The sequence below is a fragment of the Hermetia illucens genome, chromosome 4 (assembly GCF_905115235.1).
Source record: "Hermetia illucens chromosome 4, iHerIll2.2.curated.20191125, whole genome shotgun sequence".
Lineage (NCBI taxonomy): Eukaryota > Metazoa > Arthropoda > Insecta > Diptera > Stratiomyidae > Hermetia > Hermetia illucens.
Genome location: NC_051852.1, coordinates 35127749 through 35155006, shown reverse-complemented (window position 1 = coordinate 35155006; position 27258 = coordinate 35127749). Strand labels below are relative to the sequence as shown.

The following is a 27258-nucleotide window of genomic DNA, read 5'->3' as shown; positions in this document are numbered from 1 at the left end:
GCTGAGCTAGTCATGTCCTGGCTCTGATCATGGCCTGCAAATTCATCCATGTTCGAAAAGGACCCTGCGATTATGCCTACACGGCACGTATTCACATTAAACCCCCAGCACTTTCATACCAAGAAACTATTTAAGTATTCCGTTGTCTGGGTTACATGAAAAATAAAATGAGTTTTTTAATTTTAAAAACAGCTCTCGCGCATCATTCTTTGATGCGAGATACCACGTGTGGGTCGCAAGATAAATAAAATGAATTCTGTGGGGAAAACCGACTTCCTTTCGATCACGGAAGTTAAGCGTCTTAGGAAATGGTTAGCATTCAGATGGGAAGCAATTTGGGAATGTATCATTTGTAATTTCTTAGCTTTTTGAGATATTTGCAGAAAAATTAGTATTGTTTATTTATTCCAATTATTTTCATTGTGGACTTTTGAATGGCTATTAAATAATCTGCTATGCACTTGCAACATCCTGCATGTAAAAGCAGTGCGTCCAATTTAGAAATGGTTTCATTCTATAAGGAAGCAGTTTTTTGATTAAAAGGATGTACACGTGTCAAGTATTTGTGAAACTTTTATCTTCTTCGTCTGGTTGGTTCGAGCTTAAAAAAATAGACAATATTGAACAACTGAGTCACTGCTCGCACTTATTTCGCAGTAATATTCCACTAAGGGAACCTTTGATTTTCAATCTTCCTAGAATTTCATACCACGCAAAAATTTCTGGAGAAAGTCAAATAATATAATAAATATATTTTTTGTTATTTATAACTGTTTCTTACGTAAACACATTGTTTACTCCTTGGAGACAATCAAGTTTAAGAAAATATACAACCGATAAGAGGTCTTCTTTCCAAAGGCTCCCTGTTTTATTTTTAACATATTTTTTTTTATCAAGTAAACCTTCAGAATAATTTATAATACTATCGTCATTAATAAATCAAATAGAAATGAGGAGATTCTTTTGAGTGTTTGTGGATTGCTGAAGATGGGATGAATGGGAACCTCTTTATTCTAAAATTTACAATTATCATTATCTTTTAGTGTGTGTAATAATCAAGATAAAATCCATAGTGATGACGTTGATATCAGAAAATATACGCATACATATACGTTTTGATGCATACACTAGATTCTTATCATATAATTTATTCTGAGGAAAATCTATATAAAAGCTAAAGTAGGAGTGAAAAGGTCCCTAAACGGTTTTTGGGCTCTTCGGCTCGTTAACCATCGACTTGGTTAGGAAGTGTTCCAAAAGGATTTATTTTCGTGCTCCTGCATATCGTTGGTTGGCTAACTTTGAACCCTTGTTGTCAGCAGGTGAGTGTTGATTTAGTGTGTGATTGTGGAAATTCTTTTGAACGAAGGATAAAAAGGATAGGAAAGAAAAAAGAAAAGCCAAGAATGCAGCAAAATGTGATTGGAGCAAATTATGATATAAACTCTCATAAAATGATAAAGTGAATTCCTTTTGGAGAAAACGGACAACAAAATACGAATTTGTCTACTTTCTCCAATTATCTCAATCTTACCAGATATACGGATCTAAAACTTTCAATGTCTCTTAAGTAATTTGTCTTGGCTATGAAACAACATCAACGCCTTGAATAATAGCAGTATCGTCAACAGAAACATCGCTACTGTTAGTTAGTTGGTTGACAAATGATTTAACTTGATTTTGTTTAATGTTTGCAAATTCAACAATTCACCAAGCTAAGATTTACGATAGTGTGTGCATTAAGTAGATAGGCTAAGTGGTTTTGATGGTGATAAGTTCATTTAAGTTTCCTCGAAAATATTTGACACTATAAATTACTTAGATAGTGGCTTTTACTTAAATCTTACTCAAATCCGTTGCAATCACACTGTGAAATCACTATTCAAATGTTTCGATTGCATAGTCAACAAATAGATGGTTTAAAATAGCTCCGTTATGGTCCCAACGATAAGGGATGTAGAGAGTGAACAGTGACGGACAATAACCTAGATCTGAAGCTAAATGAGATACGTGACGTTTTTAAAAATTTTAACTTATCTTTGAAAATAATCTAATAGTGGTAGGGGCGAAAAAGGAATAAATTACTATTATTATGTTTGCCAGATAATTTGTAACAAATAGGCTGGATAGTAACTCTGATGAAAATGGAACAGGTTTTTAAAAGAGTCATGCGGATGTTCCCTACCGATTGGAAATTTCCTATTTGGTCCACATATCCTACAGCATTGATGGTACTCTCTGCACCCTTCAGATTCACTGATGTGACTGGCCGAATGCGCACCGTTCCCTTCACCACCATCATTTTGCTCCTTGAATCGCTAGGATATTTTTTTTAGATCAGAAAGTTCCTGTACACGAGCTCAGTATGTGGTTCTGACTTTCTATCGTGGTTTTCTAGTATGGTTGCTATCGTTGAGTTAGTCTGGCCCGAGACTGATTAACCTCTAGTTTTAGTTTGTGGTGCTGAATGCCCGATGTCACTCTGACATCTTCTCCCTAAACTATAGTATCAGCCATATATGCTATAATGCGGGCCTTCATTCACTTTTCGTTTATATGCTTACATTGTATTACAGTAAGTTTCACAGACAAATAGATTTCGCCTGATTAATTCTTGAGCGTGATTAGAGCTCCATCACTTGCTGAAATTAGAAGAAAACCTAAAAATGTTGCCTTATATCAAAAAAAGCTTCGACATCGTCAGTGCTTTAGCTTTTGCTGAAATCTACATATTGCTAGATTTGGATTCTTTTGGGTTCTGTGGAATCATCATCATCAACGGCGCAACAACCGGTATCCCGTCTAGGCCTGCCTTAATAAGAAACTCCAGACATCCCGGTTTTGCGCCGAGGTCCACCAGTTCGATATCCCTAAAAGCTGTCTGGCGTCCTGACCTACGCCATTGCGCCATCTCAGGCAGGGTTTGCCTCGTCGTTCTGTAGAATAGCAAATCTATTTGCTTTCTTGGCCTTCGGCCTGCGATTTAAACCTTTTGCAGCCGAAGGTACCTAATCTCTGAATAAAAACGAGGCTGATATCTTGCCCTACCAAACTGAATACTTCAGTTAAAATTGTATTACCGTTTGGTTTTTGCAGGCCTATATGGAAACAATTGAGTCTTCATACTATGAAATTTGGTGTTAGTATCGAATAACGAAACACCACAATTGCCGCACTTGATGGGGCGTAACAGGTGTATATGAACTCCGTTAATGCGCACCTTGGTGATTTGTTGGAACAGCTATCGATATTGGATACTTTCCACTCTTGTTGTTGACGGCTCACATTGGCCTCCTAGACAGTTTAGTTAGGATTTCATGCGGTTTTTCTTTATTTGGACAAATTTCATTTGCGAATTGTTTGAAAGTCTCTCCTGGAAAGTGACCATCTTGCACATTCCGCGATTTGGCTCCTTTTGCTCAAACCAACTGGCATGGTATGCACTCAGATCAATTTTTCTTTTCCACATTGCCTGCATCTATACTATCTGCCGCATTTGTTTGTGTAAATCAGGCCTTATAACAATACTCCCGGCATCTCGAGCAAATGTCAGCAAGGGGTTTCTCACAAATTCTCCCGATAAATCATCCAATTATAGCTCTGCCAGCTTTCAGCAAGTTGCTCGCTCACACGACTGGTAATCAGGTAGTCATTGCTTTGGTGTTGTCAGATGTTTTTCGCAAATATTTTCTTCGTTCACGTCCTCCTCTAATCTATCTCTCTGTGATCTGAAATTCTCGAATAACGTTTCTCTAAATGTTCTCATTTGTAGTGGATTCATCAAGAGTTCCGCTCTCCATTCCTATTTCTTGAGATAGTTGCTTCACAATGGCTTCTTTTTTCAAGGTTCTGGTAATTAGTCATCATCCCTCCTATGCCTTCTTGAGCTGTGGGGGAGTTCTCTTTCACGGTGTCGATCGTTGTGAGGTTGTCTTACACAAGAGAGTGCTTAGTCCTCCATATTTTGCAATATCTTAGCGTAAGGGAGGTTTCTCCTACTCTTGATAATAATAACGCTTGGCCCATTTTGCAGTTTTCACCTTTGTTCAAGCAGTTTTCGGTTGAGTTCATATGCAAAGGAGACCTACCAACATTTTATTCTCAAATGGATAATCTATTAAATGCCTCTTTAGTTTTTTATGACAAAGGTTGTCTTGCTATTAATTATAAGGAAGGAGATTGCGGACTATAGAAAATATATAGAGAAAGGACTTATTTTTAGAAACCATATATAGTTGGGGCTGATCTTTACGTGAAAAATAATGTGTCAATCATGTCGATCCTTTGAAATAATAAAACTTGTTTTTCCTAATTGCTAGCGTTAATTTATTGTATCTGCAAATACCGATATTTCGGGAACTACTTGTTCCCTTTATCAGTGCTAACAAGAACTTGTTACAAGGGAACAAGTAGTTCTCGAAATATCGGTATTTGCGAGGCCAATAAATTATCACTAGCGAATAGGAAAAACAAGTTTTTATTATTTTAAATAATTTAGTTGCTAGAAATAACGCGTAGTTACACTGAGATGTCGATCCTTCTTCGCTACCGGTTTTTGGCAATTACATAATTTTAACGCTTCCCTTCTACACCATTTAGAGCGACCCATTTGTGCAGATTCTACTGCATAACACAGCCATCAATAGGTGAGAACTCAGAATGAATTATCCATTCTCATTTGCTTCTAATCAAAACGGCAACGAATAGCTGGCTTGCATGTCGTTCCTCGTATTTAGGATGTTGTTGTCACTCCTATTAGGATACCATAAGTGGTTTGTCGTCTTTGTGTTCGTCTTGAGTTTTTAACCCTCTAAATATACGCCTCTTTCTGGCTTTATGCATGAACATTTGGAAGGTCCGTCTAATCTTCCTCCTTTCTTTGTTCTTAAGTAAGTTTTCTAAGTCCAATTTTCGGCAGCTCTTTTTTCAGTCGGGAGGTTTTTCTCTGGTTGTAGAATGAATATTGCTGGAAATTCGGAAATAGTTGATTAAAACGGCATTTGCTCGTTGATAATATTTTACCCTCATTTATTATCGCGTCCTAGGGTTTGGTATTTTAGGGTACATTATGGCCATTGCATATAAACCAGTTCCTATTCCGAGTGGAAATTTTGTCAATTTTGATTTTACCGGGAGACTCCAAGGTACTGTGTGCTCATATATGCATATATGCCACTGAACAATAGGTTTATATTGGTAATGTCACATAAGGCAGATGGTCTTGGTTTGGTAGGGTTGTTCACAATCAGATTTGTGATCCTTCGAAAGATTGGGATGTCTATAAGGTAATGCAAGAAAACGCGGAGAGCCTGGGATATCTGTAAGAAACCGCGAGACTCCGCGCAAAGCGATCTCAGTTTTCCATCTAGTCAGTCAGTTGAAAAGTTTCATTCAAGAAAATCTTCTGGTAAAATTGCTACTTCGTGGATTGAGACTAAACATAAAGAGGTAGATCCTAAGTTTCGAAACTGAGTTCGAAAAACTGGTAGGAGGGGAGGTATCTTGCAGCTTCCTTCCTTGATATCAGATTTAACTTGGTTTGTTTGAATTATCGGCTAGTCTGACATTTATACGGAGGTCAATGCCTTCGTGGGACTTTCAGTGGAATGATTTGAGTTTTTTTCTTAATAGTGGCTTCATCTCCAATACAAAGGGGTTTTGTTATCTATACACGGTCTAGATCTGGCTTAGGTCTAGGCCCTCGTCTTTGTCGAGGCTCTATAGACCATTTCGGGTCTTGGTCTTCAGGATACTCTTTCTCCAACTCGATCAATCGATGAGGTCCACGAATTTCAAAATCCGTCCAGTAATATGCTGTCTTCGTCAACAGGATTTGCCCAGCGTTTTCGGGGTTTTCCTACTCATTTTTGTACTTCTGCTCTCCTTTCGAATATCTTTTTAGGAATCGGAGTGTCGTCCATATGTTGAACATAGTCAGCAGATTGCAACTCCAGAAGTTTCATTTATTTGGAGACGTCAAGGTCGTCGAATATTTGCTATAATTCAGGGTTGTATTTGATTCGCCATTAGTCGTCCTCTCTTTTAGCTCCTATTATTCTTCTCAGGTCCCTCCTCGCGAAGGTATTGACTAGTTTATTGGAAGTTTCTGTTAACGTCCCTGTTTCAAATCCGTAGTGTAAAACAGGTTTTATTATTGCTTTGTATACTGGGAGCTTTGCTTTTCTGTGTATGCAGCTAGGACCGAGTAGAAGGTTCGATTTGCAACCTAAATTCGGCGTTTTGTTTCGTCAAGTTCACTTCCATTTTTCGTAAGTTGTACACCTAAGTATATAAAGTTGTCTACATTATTTAAGTTGTGCTAGTCAATCGTCGTAATACGTCATAATTTTCATCTCGTTTTCGTTAATTCGTAGTTCTTTTGTTGTTTTATCAAGATTTATAAAAATCTTCTTTGCTGATGAGAAAGATTGCGCCATCATGTTTAATCGTTCGCGAATGCGTATGGAATTATCGACCATCGTTCTTTTTGTGTTCACAGGTAACTTTCGTATAACTTGCTCCAGTGCTTACATCTCGTTGTTATATATATATTATTGACTCTGACCTGCGCTGTTGGGCTGCGGGATGTTGTAATTCTGGTAAGGCTTTCCAGTTTTTCTGGAATTCTCAAGGCAAGCATTACTTTGAATTGTATATTTCCGTCGATATTGTCATCTGCCTCCACCCCTTAGTGGAATATAGGTCATCCACACAGTCAGACAGTAGTTCAGTTTCGCTATCACCACAGTTAACGTGTAAGTGATAAGTTCACAGCAGCGGGACAAACGCAAGACGAATGCAGACACTCTGATGGCTGGGATTCGAACTCAGAGCAGCGAGATTGTCAGCCTCACACTCTACTCCTTCAACCATCGTGCCGTCATGCCTGGCTGAAATCCACGAATATTTGATGGACATCGGTGTTGAATTCCCAGCATTTTTCTGGCACCTCTTTGATCATAAATAGACCAGTTCGAAAAACTCCATGGTATTTACCAATCGCCTTATCTGCATACAGTCCAATTCTTCTCTCTAGAATTTTCGTGAAAATTTGATTGGATATAGAGAGTAGTGAATTGCATCCCTTTCTCTTCTTGTGGAGATCACACTTTTCGACCACTCTTTCGGGATCCGTTCGCTATTTCAGATGAAGAGAACCAAATTATGGATGGCTTTCATAGTCCATGGACTGTCTGATTTGATGGGTTTATCGGGAATTTTATCTATGCCCAGCGGATGGGTCTTGAATAGGCATAACTAGAGATTCGAAATCTATGAAAATCACGCTATACCCACCGGGCCTTCCTGTTGAAAGATCGCTACAGTTGTTCGTCACCATTCAAAAATTAACAAAAACATGTGTTTTAAATGTTACGAAGTTCATGTGTGTGATTTTGGACATTGTATCATGCTTATAATGTACCTTACGCATCTAAGTTTCTGGTCTGAACAAGTGCGCCGACATTCCAGTTTCGATAAACTTTACATTCAAGCTACCCAAGAGAAATATTTGGATAGCCTAAATATGCCGACATTAAGTGCTCACAACAACCGAAAACCTCATAATCGTCAATATCTTACGGAATGTCCAAAAAAGAACCGGCGGAGACCAATTGAGAAAGGTCCAGATAGGGTTAGGTAGATGTACTTCAGCCACCTTCAAGGACATGAGGAGTTATAAGTGTAGCAAGGAAGAAGCTAGTAAGCACTGGTACAACTGGTTCAACGTCCTCCGTGTCGGAAATAACGAACATTCTACTGTGAATGTCAAATCGCCTAAGTCTCCGCCAACCTTTTTACCCGAACGTAACGGTTGATTACTTAGATTAGGTCCCAATGAAGAAAGACAATTTGGCGAAACAAAAGTCTTGGTCTATAGTGAAGTTGATTATCGGAAAATTACTAATGAATTCGATTTAGCAGGGAGAAACTACTATACCTTTCAGTTCAGAACTAGCAAAGGCTTGGAAGTAGCAATCAAGAGCAATCAGGAGATGGTCCTACCGAAATCTCGGAGATGCTCTCAGAAAAGGGGGCGAAGATAAGCCCATACGAACGGAGGCTTTAAGGAAAGCCTCACGTGCGGCAATGCATGTTATTTCAGGATTACTTCCGATTAATTTACTGGTAAGTCAGGTGTGCGTTAATATAAGAAAAAAACTAGAACGGGAACACAAGAGTCAGAAAAACTGGCAAGAACGCTGAGTTTATGCAGAAAAGGGCTCGCTCGCTCCACACGCTGATTTCCTCTATTGAGAAATGGATTCAGTGACGATCCAGTGAAATTAGCTATTACCTCACGCAATTCCTGAATTGACGCAATGGTTACAGTAGGTTTATGTATCCTGTCATATTTGATAATTTTTCCTTTTGGCTCGAAGAAGACCCCAGAGTTCGTCATATCTTAGTATCCTCTGTTTTTTGGCTCAGAGAGGAGAGGCTAGAAAGATACTTTGAAAACCAGCATAACTCCTTAAAACATGATCGTGGAGATGATGAAGTTGAAGGAAAATTGGCATGCAGGTTCCTCCGTAATAAGAGTATTTAGGTGGTATTTGAAAAGTCTCTCTCGCGAAAGAATGCTCCACGGTAAAGAGAAACATTTTGCTTGATGAAAGGGCAGAGAGATATTGAGCCGAGCTGAATGTTTTCTGAATAAAATCAAATGGGGTTCTGAGTGACAATAAGTTCTGTATATTCAATTTTTTGACCCAAGAGGCCTTAGATCAGATATGCATCAGCATGTGAGTCGATAATCTGATGGAAGTAGCAGAGGATAGATTGTTTAGAAAGAGGATTGCTTCTACCGTAAGTCATACTATACAATGAAATTCACATTTTCAAAGCTAAAGAGGAGGGTAGCGCCAAAAATCTGTAGTTCTGATCAATTTTAAAGTGCTGTGCTTAGAACCTATCCTAGACAAACTTGAATCACACAGTCAAAAACCCACTCAACTACAAATTAAGAAGAATGAGCTCTGTCATTATGTTTTGACATTCTTTTCGCAACAACAGATAAACATTCCAAAAAAAACAACTCCCAATCATAGCAATCAGGCTCGCGGTTTCCACTTATGAATATGGAGAAACCAGTGGACAAACTTACATTGAATAAAGTTGTCAACATTTCATAGAATTTAATTGAATCACAATTGCTCTGATAAAATTGAGAAAACACCAATTAAAATCCACTCATAAACTTTGAACCTTCCAAAAAAGTGAAGTCTGGACAACTTCATTACTCATCCTTCATTTATGTATTGTTTTCAGGAATTTGTTTTTATCTTAATTGTATCTACTGAGTTTGAGGGACATGAAACATGAGCATCCTCAGTGTCTAAGAATAATGGTTTGACGTAGTTTAATTTTTATTATTTATTTTCTTTTTTCATGGTTTTCAGTTTGAACTAGTTCCATGTAGTTTACAGCTTTATAAAGAGACAACTTGGGAAATGGTCTGAGCTGGACATAGCAGGAATCAACCAGACGACGATATCTTAACTTCCAACTAATGTTGATTGTGTCTCCTCAGACGGCTTGCTTGAACTGGACATGTACATACAAATAGATGTACAATTGGGATAGTCAATTTATTAAGTTTTATGGTGATCATGATGATTTCTCCTTCTGATCAGCAACTACAGTATCATCAACATTGTGAGCAACAATGTCAATTAAATACCACTACAGAAATATCCACAAGAGGAGCATCTTATGTAATGTACACTAACCAAGCCATATATCAGAAAGATAGTCTGAGATTTTCCCTGACTCGTGCAAGTTTCCCCATTTTTCTTCTTTTCTCCTTTAATTGAATGAATCAAGAAAACAGGGCGACGACTATCTGTGACCATGTGAAATCTCGAGACTTTCAGGCCCTTGATGTTGATCTAAATAGAATTCATCGTGTGATATCAAACGTGATCACAAAAGCATCACGAAATGATTTTGATGTCTGTATTTCTCAATAAAATTATCAATTGATGAAACACATTGAACACATTGAATAATGGGGAATTGTTAATTGTTGGTCTTTGAGTCTTTGATGATTTTGTGACTAACACAATACGAGTTCAATTTGGTTATTTTGATCCAATTTTTCATGCATGAATGGATCTCCAAAACAATTTCATAATATCTGAATCATATATGGCAATTCAATTGTGATTAATAGTGGAAAAAAGTTTCATTTTAAATTGCCACGAGTCAATATTTGGTAACAGAAGGGTAGCACGTGAGCACTTACAGAGATCTATTAATAGTTCTTGATATATTTTTATTTGGAGAATGGAAAACAATTTTGTTTTCTTGGAAATTGTGTTGTGTTGTGAAATACATTTACTTTTCAAGGGATCATCATCATCACCAACGGCGGGACCGGTATCCGGTCTAGGTCTGCCTTAATAAGGAACTCCAGACATCCCGGTTTTGCACCGAGGTCCACCAATTCGATATCCCTAAAAGCTGTCTGGCGTCCTGATCTACGCCATCGCTCTTTCTTAGGCAGGCCCTGCCTCGTCTTCTTTTTCTACAATAGATATTGCCCTTATAGACTTTCCGGGTGGAATCATCCTCATCCATACGGATTAAGTGACCCACCCACCGTAACCTATTGAACCGGATTTTATCCACAACCGGACGGTTATGGTATCGCTCATAGATTTCGTCGTTATGTAGCCTACGGAATCGTCCATCCTGATCGAGGGGGCCAAAAATTCTTCGGAGGATTCTTCTCTCGAACGCGGCCGAGAGTTCACAATTTTTCTTGCTAAGAACCCAAGTCTCCGTGGGATACATGAGGACTGGCAAGATCATTGTCTTGTACAGTAAGAGCTTTGACCCTATGGTGAGACGTTTCGAGCGGATCAGTTTTTGTAAGCTGAAATAGGCTCTGTTGGCTGACAACAACCGTGCGTGGATTTCATCATCATAGCTGTTATCGGTTGTAATTTTCGACCCAAGATAGGAGAAATTATCAACGGTCTCAAAGTTGTATTCTCCTATCCTTATTCTTCCTGTTTGACCAGTGCAGTTTGATGTTGTTGGTTGATTCGTCTTCCCTGCTGACGTTGCCACCATATATTTTGTCTTGCCTTCATTGATGTGCAGCCCAAGATCTCGCGCCGCCTGCTTGATCTGGATGAAGGCAGTTTGTACGTCTCGGGTGGTTCTTCCCATGATGTCGATATCGTCAGCATAGGCCAGTAGTTGGGTGGAGTTAAAGAAGATCGTACCTCTTGCATTTACCTCAGCATCACGGATCACTTTCTCGAGGGCCAGGTTAAAGAGAACGCATGATAGGGCATCGCCTCGTCGTAGACCGTTGTTGATGTCGATTGGTCTTGAGAGTGATCCTGCTGCTTTTATCTGGCTTTGCACATTGGTCAGGGTCAGCCTAGTCAGTCTTATCAATTTCGTCGGGATACCGAATTCACTCATGGCCGTGTACAGTTTAACCCTGGCTATACTATCATAGGCGGCTTTAAAGTCGATGAATAGATGGTGCAACTGTTGTCCATATTAAAATAGTTTTTCCATCGCTTGCCGCAGAGAGAAAATCTGATCTGTTGCTGATTTGCCTGGAGTGAAGCCTCTTTGATATGGGCCAATGATGTTCTGCGCGTATGGGGCTATCCGGCCTAGCAAGATAGCGGAGAATATCTTATAGATGGTACACAGCAACGTGATACCTCTATAATTGCTGCACTGTGTGACATCTCCCTTTTTATGTATGAGACAGATAATGCCTCGTTGCCAATCGTCAAGCATTGATTCACTGTCCCATACCTTGAGCACAAGTTGATGAACTACTTAGTATAACTGGTTGCCTCCATATTTCACTAATTCGGCTGTAATTCCATCGGCTCCTGGCGACTTATAATTTTTAAGCCGATGAATTGCACGGACTGTTTCTCCTATCCTCCTATCCTGGTGGTGGCAGTATTTGTCCGTCGTCTTCAGTTCAGCGGGACCTGCAACTCGCCGATGTTCTGGTCGTTCAGTAGCTCATCAAAGTACTTAACCCATCGCTTCAATATGCCCATTCTGTTGGAAATCAGATTTCCCTCTTTGTCTCGGCAGGATGATCATCGTGGTGTATAAGGCTTCATCCTGCTGACTTCCGCGCCTGGTGCGATTGCTCCCTGTAATTTTTTAGTTCATAGACTTGTTGGTTCTCCCAGGCTTCCTTTTTCGGTCTGTGAAGTCAATTCTTCGCTCGACGGAGTTCGTGATAAGTCTCTGCGCGTTTCCGCATTCTTTGAGAATGCAACATTACTCAGTATGCATTATTCTTCCGTTCCGTTGCTAGCTTACATTCATCGTCAAACCAGCCGTTCCGACTTTTTTTGCGGCTGGGGCCAAGTATGTTTGTGGCCGTATCAATGATAACATTCGTCAGGTGGTTGTGAAGATTATTTGTTGATGCTTCATATCCAGGTCCTCTGTTGACTGCGGTTATTGCGGTATCCATTTCCCTCTTATAGGTGTCGCGGAGGGCTGTATTGTGGATGTCTTTAGTGTTATCTCTCGCCTGATTGTCAGAGGGGATTCTGTTTGGTGTTGTTATTCGAGCTCGGAACACCATGTTAACGAGATAGTGATCCGAGTCTATATTGGTCCCCCTATGTGTTCTGACATTCATCAAGGCCGAGAGGTGGCGGCATTCAATCAGCACGTGGTCAATTTGGTTGAAAGTGGTCCCGTCTGGAGAGGCCCACGTATGCTTGTGAATCGATTTCCGAGCAAACCAGGTACTTCCAACAACCATTTCGTGTGATACTGCTAACTGGATAATGCGCAACCCGTTATCATTGGTATCCCTATGTAATCTATGGGAGCCAGCTTATCGCCTGAATACGGGCTCCAACTCTACTTGATTGTTGAAATCTCCAGGTATGATTTTGATATCATACTTGAGACAGACTTCGAGGCTCCGTTCAACTGTCTCGTAGAAGGTATCCTTCTCCTTTCGCTTATATTTTCAAAACCGATAACACCAGGTTTCATTTTTTGGTTGACTAAGAAACCTACTCCGAGCACATGGTTTACTGGATGGCCGCTATAATATATGGTGTAGCGGCTCTTCTTCGGGAAACCGGGCCCTGACCATCGCATCTCTTGTAACACACAGGACAGGGTATCGGCTAGCTTCTCAGCAGCATTCGGTCTGTACAGGGAGCGCACGTTCCATGAGAAAATGCGCAAGTCGTTAATCCGTTTTCGTTGCCGGGTTTGTCGTTGTAAGTTCCATCCTGTCCGAGGTTCCTTTCGTGGAAGATCGGTTTTCCGTGTAGGGTTGTCAGCCCAAAATATCATCGTATGAGGCTCTCAGAATGTTTTCCCTTTTTTGGCAAACATGTGATTTTTACTTCAGTAATCCAGTATTTCAGGAATCAGCTGCTCCTTTCAGTTCGTAACTGGTTTCTGAAATACTCTCTGTTAAATAAAAATCGCATAGCCGCCCAAAAAGGAGTTGATAATATTTAGGTTTATGAAAAATTATATACAACTAACCAGTTGGCCACCGCGATGAGTTTGGTTATGTACAGAATTTATTCTGGCTTTAACATTCTTTTGATTTGAGTTGTCCTTTCTTTAAAATCTAATTTCCTATGTATCCAAATGAACCACTTTGTTATTAAGATTTTTTTTTTTAATATTACGGAGATGACCAAAGAGGAATATTAATAACAAAACGGGTATACTTAGATAATATGTATTTCAGATTGTATACATTTAAATTTTTATATATATGAAGTTATGCGGTCAACAAACTTCACCTACTAAACATGTTTTGGTCGATAACTATTTTCAAATTAAATTTTTTAAGTCCCAAGTCATAAAAAAATGACAACAAAGTAGTTTTTTGCTATTGGACAATTTTTGTATCTATTTCAAAGAACCACTTATTGAAAAGTACGGATTTTCCCCAAATATTCAATTGTGCTCTGTGCACTTCAATAGAATCACCTATTTTCCAGTCACATGCATTCTCAATATCTTTCGAAAAAGACTGGAAATACAAACCAACTTGTCATAGCGGTCTCTTGAGAAATTTATAAATATTATCGCTAGAAATTCAAGTTTTTCCGAAATATGAAACAGGTTCAAGATACGCAGAAGACCAGGTTATGTATATGTACATATATATGTAGATATGTAAATATATTTTGGAAAAAGAAGTCACGTATTTTTGTGAAAAGAGCTTTAGATAATATTCATAATTTCTAAGTTTTCAAGTCATTCTTGTGGTTATTTTTATAAGCAGAGTAGGTCATATGTCTAGGAAAAATGAGGAACAGTATTAAAAGAGAGATACATAGGTGACTTTACTATATTTCAAATATTTTGTTTCGGAAATTCAGCATCTTCAAAAAGCTGAAAATAACTTATTTAATATACAATTGTCTTTTTCAACCCAAAAAATTTATAAAACAACAATTGCACTTTGCAATAAAAAAATAATTTTTAATTGATTTTTATTATTGTACGTCTGCATATTTTATAGCTTGTCTCTTTTGAAATTCTTAAAAATTCAGTTTTCTTTAGATTACCTTTTTGGGCGAATGAACTCGTTCATTGAAAGTCACAGTTTTCTTAATGATTGAAATGACCAACGTTAAAAAATTCAAATTTCCAAGAAAAGATTGATAAATATTGAGATCACATAGAAGCGTTCTTATTACAAAATTATCTACCGATTTGGTAGTTAATGGTCTAATTCTCCTGTCCTTTGCACACTATTTTAGGCCACTGAGATATTCGCCGAAATAACTAGATGCTTTAGGTTGTTGCACATGAAATGGCCGATTTGGTACTAAAATTTGAAACGACTGTAAAGCTTACAAAAATTTATATAATTAATCAAAATAGGTGCCAGTCGATTCAAAACATTTCTCTCAGCAAGATACAAGAGCATGTATGCCAGTTTCAGGGTTTGATAAACTCGTCGAAGGCAATTTTGATGACCTCTTCATTCCTCGATTATTATTCCGCCAAAAAATGATCCAAATGCTTAAAAAGGTGGTAGTCGGTTGTCGAAAGGTTCGGTGAATGTTGGATGAGGCAGAGTCTCATACTGCAATTCGTTCAACTTTTGAACCGTTGTTCTGGATTCATGAGGTCGTGCATTGTCGTGAAGGAGTATCGCATCATCTCTGGTGACGAATCTCGGCCCTTGAAGACTCAATTTTTGGTACCTGTCCTCGAGTTTGGCACAGTATTTCCGTGCATTTATCGTTTCTCCAGGTGCCAAGAAAGAATAATGAATAACTCCAGCTGTAGACCACCAAACAGTCACTATGACCTTTTTCGGATGGAGGCTCGGTTTCGACATATGCTTCGGTGGCTCGTCAACATCGAGCGCCATGTTTTGCTCCATAAGGGCTTGCGGAACCTATTCGTCAAACTTTTCACCTTTCCAAGTTGTTGCAAGTGCCGGGAAACTTTCGAATAGTGTACTCCCAATTTCTCTGCAATGTCTCTCACAGACTGACGTGTGACGCTTGACCGGAATTTGTCGAACCACTGCCGTGTAGTTCGTTCACTTACCGTATCAGCTCTAAATGCACTGTTAATGTTTTTGGTCCTTGATTAAATGTAGGAGTATTTATACTTCATTATCCGACCCAACAGCGCCAGGTGGTGGTTTGATGCAGCAAAATCGCAACTAACTTCACTTGATTGCCAAATCGGCCATTTCATATGCCACAATCTAATAGTTTATCCCTTGTTTATTCTTTTCTTGTAGATAAATCTTAGAGCACTGCAGAATCTCGTTCCTGAAGAAGCGAAAGACATGATTAGGATACTAGTAAATATTCTTCCTGGTAATTCCCTCCACAAGAGATAGAGCTTCCACCCAGTCTTTTCTTTCATATTGCTATTTTTCGTCATTTCATTTTTATTATCACCTTTGATGCTATACAAGTGATAATATAAGCAACAGTGACGCTATCGAGATCCAGATACTGATGCTCAACCAACTCGTGTGTGGCACCGTAATTTGAGATTAACTTATATTCTATGGTTCGCTATGCAGCATTTTTTTGGTCAATAATTACTTGAAAATCATCATCACACCAGCCATTACAATCGCTTTTCCGTCCGATGTCAAAAGTGTTCATAGTCTTACCAATCATAGACTCCTTGAGGTGTGTTTTTATACTCGTTTCATTGTTGCTTGTCCTGTGTTACGTCTGCGTTAATGTTAATCTAACTTATCTTGGTGTATTGATTTTCGAAATCATGCCTCTTATGCCACATGATGATCTGAGTTAGCATTGTCCCCTTTCGCCTGCTTTTAGGTTGATCAAGTTCCAAAGATGGTGACGTTTGGTTAGCCCATGGTCAATGTAATTGGAAGACTAGAAATACTCTTCTGTGCAAACCGAGATTGATAATTTCTCGATAGGCGATTCGTTATCATTAGTAACCCTTGCAGGCTGTGCGCCCTAGTATATCATATGGATACAGGCGTATTCCCTACTTTGCTGCAAAAGTTCCCAAGCAAGCGTCGGGGAGTCTTTTTACCTCAGCAAAGACACATCCTGCCCACCAGCGGCAAATTTCTCCATAGGGTCGTACATTTTGTTGAGGCTGTTATTTTTGCTAACTAAAAAGGCTGGTTCGAACTCGTGGCTTTCCGGATGGGGCTCTTTATCTTCTCATTATATGTGCACAGGATATGGGCTAGTTGCTATTGCTTGTTCGTTTTTGCCTGCCGGTTTCGTTTTTTCATAATCTGAGCGTTACCTTTTCGTTGTGGGTTCTTAACTGCCTTGAGTCTCATGGTCTCATGGCTTGGTTTTGGCACGTCAAAGACTTAGTTCTGAATGTGTAGCTGAGTCAAATTAAATTAGACGGTTGTTGTGCTATGAAAAATGGCTTGAGAAGATCCGATCGTAATTAAGAAATATCTAAACCGCAGAAAATGCAGTGCAAACGGTATGAAAGGACTGAAAATGTGGGTATGTGCAATACCATCGTAGAATTCTTAGAATTTTTCCTTCCTATTTTTTAATTCATTTAAGGTTTTGTGGAAAACAAATGTCTATTTGTCTGTCTTTTTTTGTATGGATGGAGGCGGAAATCTTAGAAAAACACTGTCATCCCAGCAGCAATGTGTGGGATTCTCACCCCCCAAAAACCACCCCCATTTTTTACTTTTTCCCGCGGAACCGCTGTAAAGCAATACTTCGCGAGGAAGACTATGCTTTAAGCGACCAAACCTTCCGTTCTTCGCGCCCTCCTTGCACTCTCCGCCTTTCTAAGTTCCTCCTGTGTACACCAGCTTCCTTCCGACTTCAACATTTCCCCAGCGATGTTCTGCGGACTTATGCTAATTTTCAGAGAGTCTTCCAGGCTCCTCGTCTCGGAGTAAAATCGTGGACAGTGGAACATAACATGCTCCGGGTCCTCAGGTGTGCAACCACATTCAGAGCAAAAGGGAGGATCATCCAACCTGAATTGGTGCAGTCATCCCACCGTTACTGCCACTTTTCCAGCGACTCTCGCCTTGTTGCCTTTGGGTATTGTGTACCCTTTTCAGGTGGATTCATTTTCCTTTTCCCGTATAGGCAGCACTTGCACAGATGGTCCATTGGGATCATTCCCGCAATGTCTGTCTATTTGCCTGTTACACCCGATTTATTCGGAAACGGCTAAAGCTATTGTCATGAAATTTTATGAGAACATGTGGTATGTAAATCTCTTTACATTCCACAAATAGTGCCATTGAGTTTAAGGGAGGGGGTCTCCATACATGTGAAAAGGGGGTTCCCATACATGTGAAAGGGGGGGGGGTTCGATGTTTTTTTCGCAGATGGTTTGCGAGAGTAGGTTCTGCGCCGTTTGGCAGTGATTGACGGTGGCTTGTATCAACCTCCTCTACGATTCGTGTTAAGGGTTTTCCTAAATTCCGGGCTCTTGCTGCCGATAGTTCACACCCTACTTCCCTCTTGTATAGTAAGCAATTTGGATCAGCTCCACAGTCCTTGCTGATATAGAGAGAGAAGTCTATTATCAGTAAATTGCTCTAATAACTTTCCCATAGCGTCCAAGAGGTAGATATGCTTATTTGAAAAAGGCGTGTTCGGGTATCATAAGTTACTTATGGAGTCTCGAGTTTTAGTGCCATAAGTTTTTTGTTTCTTCTGTAGCGCGCATTTGATTGTGTACTGAATGTGGTTCGTGTCACCTAACTACCAAGATATACCAGCCTCAGCGTTAACATGGATTGCATTTGGAGTGTTCTGGGCATGGGGGACATTCACTGATTTCTAAAGTTTTGTGATGAGAATATGACCGACTCGCGTTGACATATTTAGCACCATTATGTGTGTTTCTTACATAGTTTTTTTTTTCAATTTACCTTTATCTCTACTCAAAGGGACGAAGGAGAGGGAGACCCAATGATTTGTAGGGAAAGATCCGTAACTCATGGTGAATGAGGAAAGGAACTCTACCTGTTTTTAAAGGTATGAATTTCTTCCTGTTTTACGTCATTTAATTCCTTTTCCTTTCCTTCCCTATTTTCTATAATAAATAATAAAACAAAACGAACAAAAAGATACACAGATGGCCATATTTGAACTGGGATTTGAACCCTAGAGCCCAACACGTGAGGTGCAGAGCGCGACGTTCGTCCAATTTAGTTATTGCATTGTCTTGCTTGAACTACCAAACATTTCAAAATATTCCTGTAAGACAGGTCGCTGACGTCTTTTCTTGAATTCAATGTTTCTCGCCGTATCTAACAGACCAGTTTCTTTCTTGTATGCATTCCAAAAAGAATAGAAATATCCAAGAGACTGACAAGCTACTCTGAAATCAAAGCCACCCTGTATATTTATCATGACGAAGTGTTATATATCGAAGTAAGTAAATCAATCAAAAGCTAACGACCGTAACAGCTCTCCGAGACCTTAACACTTTTCAAGTACTTCCAGTTTTGACTGCAACCAGAAACACGACAGAAAACGATATTTACCGGCAAATGCGCGTTAAATTCAGTAGAACTATACAAGCGAATGCACTATAGAGAAATGAATCACGTCCAATACAGGAGATACGAAATCGCTATCATCTGCTAATTGAATCTTTAAATACAACCGTCTAATTAGACTCGAATTATCGAAAATATAGTCAGCGAGTCTTAGTCTCTATATACTAAATGCACTCTGTTGCTGCTGATACTCCAAATTCAGAAATTGTTTTATGGCTTTCACAGTAAGAGGCGGATACATTGATGATTTATCTAATCCAAAATTTATGTTTCCTAATTTTGTGTTATCACGATAGAAACCAAAAAGCAAAAAAGAAGATACAGTTTTATATACGTTTATTCAAATTCAATGGTATTATCGGCAGACTGATGACGCCTGGTCATCTGTTTGTTTATATACATACAATATTATTATATTTGCGAAAAAAGATCGAAAAGATACTACTGCATATCGGTACTATCCCGTCTGATTTGCATACATGAGCCGTTGCTGGTATGTTCTCGATAATCCAAAGATGCTAGATGACCTTGCTAGCTATGAATTCTTACAAGATTTTTGTACATATTTTGGTATTGTGTGCCTCCGAACAAGCTTGGTATCTATAGATAGACGTTTGAAAGCTATTGTACTAAATGAATATATTTGATTATCAGCAATATTGGACTTGTCTCGTATTGCAATTCGTAACAACTAGCTTAGCGGTAAGTACAGGTGGAAAGAATTTTAATATTGGGATTATCATATAATTTTGGTAGAATTCGTTTTATAGTTGCTGGAATTGACGTTGGTATGGAACCAGGATAGGTTGATGAATTGTTATAGATGCGAAAGTGCAAGGACATCAGTCGGAGGTATGCGCATAAAAGATGTCTGTAGATTAGTAAATAAATATGCATAATGAGACTTCAGTTTCAATTTAATTGGGGGTTAAAATTTATAGGAATTTTTGTGTATAGGGTGAGGTCCTTCTTTTTGTTGACGTGATAATGAAGAGATCTTTCACTGTGTATACATAGTCACTACGTCTTTTGCGGCAGATGACTTCATCAACTTCTGTTCACTGAATTAATAAGAGTGAGAGGATGCTCTTAAGAGAGTCTCTATTTTGAGGTCTCATAATCGGCTTTTCTGTGACCTGTGGAAATCTACGCTCAAGTTCGGCACTTGACCCCACGTTGGGCGCCATTCCAATAGTAAATATGTCGAAGATAACCAATTTCGACACAAGCTTTGTATTAGGTGCGTGCCTTTCCGCTAGACTGGCGGTTTCCTGTTCAAGCAACTGGCTACACACTACCTCCCTAGAATTTAGTGTTTCTTTGCCTCATTTCAATCTCATTCTAGAAGTAGATTTTTCGTTTCCTGCCCTCTCTTTAATAATCTACCAATAGAAGTTTCCTATTTGTAGTTTATCCTGGAACAATCTGGCTTAAGATTGTTTCTTCAGAAGTTTTGTGAAAAACGAGCCCTTTGCGGCTATATGTTTCAAGATTTTGAGAGCGTTTTGTTCTTCCTATGTCCCGAATGTCCTCGTCAAATAATTCGAACACCTACATTGCTTCCTCTTCCTTGGCTTGAGGAGGTCGATACGGGCGAACTATTGATGGAACACGAGGTGAATTAACTGTTGTTTTACCTCTTCTGTTCTCACTATTTTATTTCATCCGGTTTTTCGATTTCAGATCAGATCTCTCAACGTCGACAAATGTTTGGGCGATGGCTCCCATCATATCTTGACACTACACTGGGTGTAGGTTGTTCGACACTTTGACCGGGGCGATTTGTGGCACTTGTAGTAGTAATCTTACACCTTATAATCTTGTCGTGTCCTAGAGTGAATATGGTGCTTCTACCGCCTTCGTTTTTGAATTTTTGATTTATCAGGGCGTTTTGATCTTATGTCCAGTTATCCTTTTTCGAAGTGTTAATATCTTGCTTTGGGGGGTTTTCTAGCTCTGCTTCAGTGAGATTTCATAGAAGAACGATGAATTCAGTTCGATTAGCTTGTCAGCCAAGTTGTACAGGTATGTCAGCGTTGGTCAAAACACAATTTCGAGTTGCTTGTCAAGTACAATGGCCTAGCTAAATAACTGTCGATTACAGTTGATCAGTCTGATCTCACGCTAAAAGCATTTCTTCAGTTTAGCTGGGGATCCAGTTTCCAGAAAAGATTTTCAGTAGTTTATTTACCACAAGGACCCTGCAACTGACCGGTTTACTTATCAAAGGAATTGCAACAGCTTTCCATCGCCATTTTGTCTGTCTTTTAGTAGTTGCCTTCCCTATCAGCTCAATTCTCAAAGTTGCATCACTTAGATTGTATTTAACAATGTGAGATACTCTGCGCAAAATTTTACTATAGATTAGCGCACCAGCAAGTTAAAATTAGAGTTGTGAACTTGTCACTCTTGACCTTGCGGAAACTGGCTTGGAAAGGGTAACGATTATGGGTTCTGCACTTTGGCGAATTTCTTTGGTCATACTGTGGATAATAGGTTAGTCAATGACTCAAGGATTCTTAAGAAAAAATCGGGGTCATCGATGTTTGTGTTGTAGTCCTGAAGAGGATCAGAATATCTGACAAGTAATGAGTTTTTGGCTTGAGTCTGTAGAGCGAATGACGGTCGAAGAGGTAATTCACGGTTAGGCGCGATGGTTGAGGGAGGGGGCGTCAGCTTCTCAATCTCGTTGCTTTGGGTTCGAATCCGAGTCATCATTGGTATTTTTGGTCGTCGTGTGTTTTTCTCGCTGCTGTAAGCTTATCACTTACGCAGCGTTTAGTGTAATGATAATGAAACTGAAGCACAATCTCATCAGACTCATGACCTATACTCCACTAAGGAGTGAAAAGAAAACACCGATCTCCTCTTCTGATGCCTAATAATTGTTTTACAGATAATTTTGGGTGATTTTGTTCTTTGAGAGGAAGAGAAGAAGTATTTTGTTCTTCATAATATAAGTATTCTGTCTCTCACTGATGGACCATTGAATTCTCTGACAAATTTATTAAATGAGGGGTGAGACTGTGGATTTGTGTAGTTGGGATTCTATTTAGGTTTAGGGGTTAAGTTAAGAAAGTGGCTTAGGGATTAAGTTAAGAAAATGGGGAGCCGCAGTTTCAACTACTAAGGTCTCTTGGATCACGCCCATTGTAATGTCACCTGAAATATCGGTTCAGACGGTTTTGTGCTTACGATGCTCGCAGACTTTTAGAAATCTGGTGAAGTCTTCTGAGGGAAAAATTGGCTGCATATACCCGAGAACACGGCCCCCATTTTCTTCATATGATAATGTAGCGAGTTTGTCCAGTTAAAAACCCTACTAGGGCTTTCATATTTCCTTTCTTATTATCATCAACAAGGGTCTAGATTGGGCATGTCTTAGCATGGATGGATGTCTGGATAGTTGAGTGGTTAGAGCACAAGGCTGTTGTTCGGAAGGTGACGGTTCAAATGTCACTGGCGGTAGTGGGGTTTGTATCGTGATTTAACGTCGGATACCAGTCGGCTTAACTGTGAATGTGTACCTAAGTCAAATCGGGGTAATCATCTCGGGCGAGCGCAATGCTGACCACATTGCCTCTTACAGGTTACTGTAGTCCTGTAGTGTACCGTTACGGTCTTGAAGTGCTTTAACACACTTCAAGGCCCTAATTCAATTAGATTGTTGCGCCAACGATTATTATTATTACCCCAGATTTCCCGGTTTAAGTCGGTCGTGTCCGAATCTGTGCGATTACTTTATGTGAGGCAGGGCCTGCCCCGTCTTCTTTTTGTACCACAAATACTACTCCTAGAAATTCAATGACCCGCCCATTGCAGTCTATTGCATCGGATCTTATCTGCAACCAATGCCAATCTTTCTGTAGGGGGTAAAATATTGTCCGGACGATTCCTTTCTCAAATGTGGCTAAGAACTCGCTGTTTAGTCGCTAAGAACCTAACTCAAGTCGGCGAAGAATAAATAACGTCTCCGACTTTTGTTGCGATTGGAGCTAAGCCACGATTGTATCAATGATGATATTCTTCAGGTGAGCGTGAAAGCTAGCTATTGATGCTTCATCTCCAGCGCGTTAGTTGCGGTTAATGCATCATTTATTTCCCCTTTGTACTAGTTGATTACCCTGGTTGTCAGAGGGAATATAAGATGATCTTGTTGTCCGACTTCGGAACACCACGGCAACGAAGTGGTATTCCAGCACCAATGAAAATGATTCCCCTATATATTATAACATTTATCAAAGCTGCAAAATGACTTTGTTTTATTAACGCATGGTCAATTTAGTTAAGAACCATTCTGTCTGGAGAGACCGACGTTTGTTTGTGGATCTTTCTCCGCATTTCGTACAACACTGCTTGATCTACAACTTGTTGTCATTGCTATACTTATAGATTTCGATGTATGAGTGCAGGCTCCACTGCTGTTAAAAGCTCCAAGCGTGTTTTCGATGTCATCTCTGGGGCAGACTTCGAAAATTTTTTCTATTGTCTCGTAGAGAGTGTTTCATCTCTCTAGTTTCTTCTCTAGGAGCCGACAGTTCGAGGCTTCATTCTTGATTTCATGAAAGATAGGTTTCCTAGGTAAGGGTGTCATCCATACACCAATTCCCTACTTGGAGGACCATTATCCTTCTATGTCTCCAAAGTTTACTATAAAGAAAGGACTCCACCGTGGGTTCCAGTTTTCTCTTTCGCCTCGAAACCTATACAACATTTTGACTGCCTTCCAGTCAAAGGAGAATAAAAGGGACAACAAAAATAAAACTTTAATTGCCAACGGACAATAAAAGTAAAACTTCTTCTACAGTAATTTCTGCTTTCCCACATGGGCTTGAATTTCCATTCCGCGGTGTGAACCTTTGTTACTTCATCCTTAAGAGCTGACTTAACAGTGAGCAGCTTAATGCCAAATGATGGCTGTGGTCCCACCATTGTGAAGCTAGATCCTTGGCGAACCAGCCTATCAGCCTCCTGACTTTCGACGAGATGTTCCAATGCCTTGGTGCCCACATCAGTAATATTTCGTTCAGTGAATTAATTTTAATATAAATTGCGGTTGGCTTACAAAAGTTATTGAAGAGGAATATAACACATGCGTCAATTTCCCTCCAGTAGATTAGAATTTGCGGAGGGATTATACACAAGAATTAAGCTCTAAATTAATCGGCTTAGTAAAAGTTTGAGATTTTCGAGAATCTAGGAAAATTCATCAGTGACAGATGAAGAAAAAATATTACATAATGAACATGAATATTTGAGTGCGATCAAACGAATTATCCCCCATGGGTGCTATATTTTACGAAAAGTTAGCGACAATTGGTTATTCAGGTAATCCTGCAATTTTAGTGCAGCTCCACCGACGATCCCGTGGACATATTTTGAACGTCAGCTCTAAAATGTAGCCACTTGCGTGTTTTACCCATTGATGCTACCAGCCAGGCCTTTATTGATTATATCTTCCCTGAGCTTTAGCTGAGATTGAAATGGTCTTTTTAGTTTTCACTTTATCTTGGCCTCTCATGTCCTTTTAGAAACAAGGAAAATAGGGTCTTAAAATTGTAAAAGTAGAATTAGCGGTAGGACAAGGGGGTGTTAAAGTGAAAAATTAGAATTAGCTAATTATCGCTAATTTGACTAATTATCTTGTTTCATGGTAATGAAGGAAAGATATTGGGGAAATGAGGGATAGTTTTTGGGGAAAGGATAGTGAATTAATTAAATATTAAAAAATAAATACCAAAATTTAAAATAAAAATAAAATCGAAATCAAACGAAATAAAAAGAAGGAAAGACATAAAAAGGAATAAATAAAATAATATGAATATAAAAGAAAACAACCTAATTAAACGCGGGTAGCTAAAATGTAGAGCAAAAAGACAATCTTTTCTTAAGGGGCAGTTAACGTTAATTCATGTAAAAACAAACACAATTTTGTAAATTTTTTTGGACAACATAGTTAAAATCTATTTATTAAAACTAATGGTACATTAAGGTATGACATTCGAAGAATATTGTGTAAAATTTTCATCAAGAAATATAAGGCAATGGCTGCAATTATTCGGAAGCTTCTCCGAAAGAAGTAGAATTGCGATGCCTCTCATAACTCGGTGCTGATCGTTTAGCCCAGGAAAAATTTTGGAAGCAATTTGTAGTGATAAATGCGCTTTCGGCGGAAAAGCGGCCTAATTTATTATTGCAAAATAAAGAATATTAACAAATTTGAAAAAAAACTCACCAGCGTTACCTCGTACATTATGTACAGATATAGTGTTCAAAATTTCAAAAGTATTAGTGCAGTAATTTTGGAGTTATGAGGAGCACCGACATTGGAAACATGAGTTGAGGAAAAAACGCTTTGGAGTTTTGAACACTAGAAAGTTTGGAATAAAACGTTCATGAGCGAGTTTTAGCGGCTTAGCTCACACTGAATGATCTATGTTAACTCCATAAAGGAGTGCGAATGTGCTTGCAGAAGCTTATCTGTACACATCAGAGACGTTAAACAAGGAAAAGGCATAATCTTCGTTAAATCGTATTGGTAAGAGAGAGATCGGTGAGCTTTTGCTATTTTGGTACTACGGCGTGCTCACCCATATAGCAAAAAGTTGTTGCACGTATTCACTTATACATAAGCAACAACTTGCCAATCTCACCAATGCATTGGCAAGTCCGGGCGGTATGTCAAACACAGCTGATCGGATTTCCGTTACATCTCGCTCATGCTCAAGGGGAAAACAATTTGAAATCGTGTGTACTCGCACTGATTTTGATAAAGTTTAGTAAAGTAAAGAACCTTCACTGAAGACACGGGCTGCCACATAAACTGCCATCTCAACGATGACAGAGGTTCCATTAAAGTACTTTGATGAGATTTTTCAAATAAATTGGTTCGAACTCTCATTGTTATTCTGCGTGAAACCTTCGACACATCGCTCTAGGAAGACATATTTGCTCAGATTTAGATGTGATTGCTTAAACCGTTGTATCTTCCTTAATTATACTCACAATATTCTTAGAAGATTCTCCATTCAGAAAATCAAATAAAAAAAAATGCAGAAGAAAAGTTTAAAAACGTTGTTGTTGCGATTCCAAGCTTCACCTCATATCTAGTTGCCCATAGTGCCAGCAATAACATAACCATACCAACAAGCAAAATTAAATGTTTAGTATAATGACTGAAAGGAAATGAATTATTGAAGAGTATTCAGTCTGAAGAAAAAGGAAACTTATCAATTTACACTTTAATATATATTTACCTGAGATAAATTATAGATATATACAACATATTATAGATACATACGAAAGGATGTATGATTATTGAAAAAAGTATTAAAAGGTTGAGATTCCAAATCTGTAAAACAAAATATGATAATGTATGGGAGAACTTGAATCAGTGCACATGAAAGATACTACAGAAAAGAGTAGAATAATTTACTGAATATAGTGAAGAATATAATTTGCTCGTAATTAAATGTGGTGTTCTGGTCCCTCACCCAATTCTATTTCTAAGATATAAGGTTCTAATACTGATGGTAAGGATGTCTTCCTCAGTTTCAATATTTTGGGGAAACGAAAGTAAAGTCGATTGAGCATTTCTTAACGGCTGCCAATAATGAAAGGAAATTGGTAGCTGAAATCAACTCCTACAAATGTGTTTATTTAGGGAAGGAGGACGAGACCTTTGCCAGAGTTTATAAGACTGAAAAAGATCAGTCAAATGAGGGTTTTGACAAATTCTGTTGCTATATAGGCTCGGTCTCGCAAATGATAGAACTCCTCAACCATAGTCCTTTCATTTGAAAATAGCCCACCGAATCTGAATTACGCATCTCCTTCAAAACTATTGTTGTTCGGCAATGATGGTATGCAAATATTTTCTATAAATAGCTGAGCAATTTATTAAAGATTCCTCAAACAACTGAAAATACAATTCAGTTCAGATTTATACTTGACATGTGAATTTTACCAAGCCTGGTAAATAGGATGTGCTACTTTCGCATATGAACATATTGACACGCGTGTTACTGACTTATTTTCATTCGAAATTCAGAATATCGAATCAATTGATTGACTATTACTCACTAAATCGATGCTTCTTTGACTATGGTCCAGATACAAAATATCAGAGATGATGATTCGCTACTTTCGCAGTTGTTCATCGAATAAAGAGCTGAATCTACAGAGAAAATATTTGACATGTGAATACTAATTGAAATCGACTTTTATACTTAGTTTTTATTTACTCTTTATAC

At 38.8% G+C, this 27258-nt stretch overlaps 1 protein-coding gene across 1 annotated transcript in view; it reads left to right on the top strand.

Annotated features, from left to right (window-relative positions):
• The first annotated feature begins 1177 nt into the window (after nucleotides 1-1177).
• The window catches only part of LOC119655401 (synaptic vesicle glycoprotein 2B), a 60968-nt gene continuing 34887 nt past the window's right edge, over nucleotides 1178-27258 (top strand). The window contains exon 1 of the mRNA XM_038061283.1: nucleotides 1178-1322. The gene's annotated coding sequence lies outside the window, so the exon portion shown is untranslated. The remainder of the gene's footprint in view (nucleotides 1323-27258) is intronic.